The sequence below is a fragment of the Enhydra lutris genome, unplaced genomic scaffold (assembly GCF_002288905.1).
Source record: "Enhydra lutris kenyoni isolate GAN:26980312 unplaced genomic scaffold, ASM228890v2 scaffoldscaffold476, whole genome shotgun sequence".
NCBI lineage: Eukaryota > Metazoa > Chordata > Mammalia > Carnivora > Mustelidae > Enhydra > Enhydra lutris.
This window is the reverse complement of record NW_019154560.1, coordinates 4,058-7,864: the sequence shown is the minus strand read 5'-3', so window position 1 is coordinate 7,864 and position 3,807 is coordinate 4,058.

Below are 3,807 nucleotides of genomic sequence, written 5' to 3'. Positions count from 1 at the left end.
AAGGGTTCCAAGTCCAGCTCACCTGGACAAAACTTCCCCAAGGATTCAAGAATTCACCCACCATTTTTTGACAAGGCCCTACACAAGGATTTGCGTTAGTACAGAACCTCCAACCCAGGAGTCATTCTGTTACAGTATGTTGATGACTCACTAGTAGCCGCTGAGGAATATGAGTCATGTTTGCGGGGGACAAGAGCTCTCTTACAGACTCTGCAACAAAAAAGGTATCGGGTGTCAGCAAAGAAAGCACAGCTTTGTCAGAGCCATGCCACTTATCTAGGCTTTGATCTCCATGAGGGAGTGCGTTCACTGTCTGAGTCCAGGAAACAGGTGATCACCCAATACCCCTGCCCACCACGTCCTGACAAGTGATGGAGTTTCTTGGATGGTGGACTACTAAAGGCTGTGGATACCGCGGTTTGCAGAGATTGGCCAACCTCTCTATGAACTGGCAAAAGGGGGGCTCACTATGGTAGAGTGGACAGCTGAGGCAGAAGAATAATTTCAGGAATTACAAACAGCCTTACTAAGTGCCCCAGCATTGGCCATCCCAGATGTTACCAAGCCCTTCCACGTGTATGTGGATGAAAAAGTAGGGGTGGCCAAAGGAGTTTTGACTCAGACTCTGGGGACTTGGCAAGGGCCAGTAGCCTATCTTAGCAAGAAACTAGATCCAGTAGTAGCTGGGTTCCCCTCTTGCCTCTGCATAATTTCTGCTACGGCCCTCTTGGTCAAGGATGCAAGTAAATTGACTTTGGGTCAAAATCTCATCTTGACCACCACCCACACTATCAAAGGCCTTCTCTGGATTCCACCAGACCAATGGATGACAAACGCCTGAGTGACAGGGTATCAGGCCCTCCTCCTCAATGAAACAAGAGTGACCTTCTGGCCCCTGGTAGTGCTAAATCTAGCCACACTGCTGCCAGAGGAGCTGGCTGACCATCCACATGACTGCAGGGAGGTCCTAGTCCAAGTCGCAGGAATAAGGCTAGATCTCAGAGACATCCCTCTCCTGGATGCTAAGATGACTGTTCACAGATGGGCATAGCTACCTGGCCAATGGAAAGAGGTATGCGGGGGCTGTGGTTGTTTCTCCTAAGCAGACACTCTGGACAGCAGCCCTACCACATGGAAACTCAGCACAGAAAGTGGAACTGATTGCACTCACTAAGTCACTGCAGATGGCCAAAGGTAAAACCGCCAACATCTATATGGACAGCAGGTATGCCTTTGCTCCTCTCCATATACATGGGAACAGCAGAAGGAAAAGGAATTAAAACAGTGGAGAAATATTGGCTCTCCTCCATGCTATTTGGGAACCAAAAGAGGTGGCTGTTATGCATTGCCCGAGACACCAAAAGGGGACTGATCTGATTTCAAAAGGAAACCAATTAGCAGATCATGCTGCAAAGCAAGCAGACCAAGAAACAGTACAAGAACTAGTTACACTCCCAGCTCCAGCCCTACCAGAAAAACTGAACTATTCAGAAGAAGATTTAAAGTATTTACAAAAATGGGTTAAATTGGACTATGAAGGAGACTGGGCTAAGACTAAAGCAGGAAATATAGTTCTTCCTCGAAGACTAGGTAAGAAGTTAGTAGACCAGATACATAAGTGTACTCATTTGGGGATACACAAACTCAAGGAGCTTATAGACAAGCAATTCCAGGTTTCTAAATTAGGGCATATGGATCAGGATGTAGTTGATAGATGTGCTCAATGCCAGGAAGTTAATGTGGGAAGAACTAAAATGGGAAGAGGGAAAAGAGAAAGAGGTAAGGAACCAGCAATTTATTGGGGAATAGATTTTACAGAAATGAAACCCAGAAAATATGGGCACAAGTATATGTTAGTTTTTCAGGCTGGGTAGAAGCTTTTTCTGCCAAACATGAGACAGCAGGAGTGGTATCCAAAGAGCTACTAGAAGAAATAATTCCTAGGTTTCGGCTGCCTCTCGCGATCGGATCAGGCAATGGCCCTGCATTTGTGAGTTCAGTCTCACAGGCACTGGCCAAGGCCTTGGGCACTAATTGGAAACTACATTGTGCCTACCAGCCCCAGAGTTCCAGGCAAGTAGAGAGAATGAACTGGACTCTTAGAGAGACCTTGACAAAACTAATTCTGGAGACTGGCTGTGGATAGGTGGATCTCCTTCCTTTCACGCTCCTCAGGGCACAATGTACACCCTATTTAAACAAGGTTACCCCATTTGAAATAATGTTTGGGAGACACCTCCCCCCACTCTGTGCTCAGCTACAAGAGGTTGCCCTAGCAGAAATGACTGATCAGTCTGTACTCCAGTCACTGCAGAAATTACAGTCTGTCTTAAAAAAAGCCCATGCAGGGATCCATACTGTCCACACTGGGATGGAGATGGATGTGGAACTACATCCTTACCAACCTGGGGACCCAGGGACTTGGTATGGATATGTCGCTATCAAGTGTGGAACTTGGAGCCTCGCTGGAAGGGACCATTTACTCTTATCCTGACCACCCCCACGGCAGTAAAAGTAGAAGGCATCAGGGCCTGGATTCACGTGGGTCACGTGAAACAAGCCAAGAACAAGGACGCCCCCCAGAGATGGAAGCTGCAGCCAACAAGCTGACTATGGACTAAAGCTAAGACTAAAAAACTGTGAATTTATTGTTGTTACTATTGTTACCTGTTTATGTAAATTATAGGTGGGAAATTAGATGAACGGAATTAGGAAAAATGGAAAAGGTTATACAAAGCGTTGAATGGCTAACTCATCAGCCGACTGTGCACTACTGTTACTTTTTGGCCCCTGTATTATAAACGCCCTAATGTCATTTGTACCAAAGAAAATTAGAGTGATAAAAATGTTAGTCTTACATGCTCAATATAACCCCTTCCAACAGGAGAACATAGAACTGGCCAAAAAGTCAAGGATTTGACTAAATTCCAAAGAAAAGGGGGGAATGTAAGGGTCTGGTTAGCCAGAGGAACTTAATTGCAAACCCCAGATATAGGGGCGGGCCAGGCCGGATGGAGACATCCAATCAGTGGGGAGTGCATATATTTACTGTGGTGAGTTGAAATCCCATTGCCCACCTGTGGTGGACCAGACTCAACCACCTTTATAAATGTTAGTCTGTGAGTCTGGGGTCAGGGGTGTAGTACAGGAGTCAGAATAGCAGTTGGAGTAGTACGAGGAGTCAGAATGCCATTGCAGTAGTAGTAGGAGTTAGAATAGCAGTTAGAATAGCTGTTAAGATAGCAGTTAGAATAGCTGTTAGAATAGCAGTTAGAATAGCTGTTAGCATAGCTGTTAGAATAGCTGTTAGGATAGCCGTTAGAATAGCTGTTGGAATAGCCATTAGGGTAGTCTTCGGAAGAGTCGGAGCATCGTAGTGATCATGGTCCTTGGGAGCGTCGTGGTCGTCCTGGTCATTGTAGTCACAGGCAGCAGTGCCACGGCGAAAAACCTCACCTCCAGCAACCTCACTGCAGAGAGTGTCCTTGCCACCACCAAGCCGAGGCCACGCTGGGAGCAGCCTCACCACCCCAGGCCGTTCCACGAGTGGCCTTGCCAAAGCGGAATCATTCAGGGGAGTGGCCCCGTCCGGGAAGCGAACTCATCAGCAGCGGCCTCGTCCTGGGAGTGGCCTCGTCCAGAGTGGCCTCTTCTTGGAAACGGCTCCGACTGGGGAGTGGCCTCATCTGTGGAGCGGCCTTCTTGGGAGTGACCTTGTCGGGGTCATCATCATTTCTTCATAAGAGTTTGATTTTTTATTTTTCATCAGTTTGATTTTTGATGCTTAGCGCGAAATAAAGCTTTGTT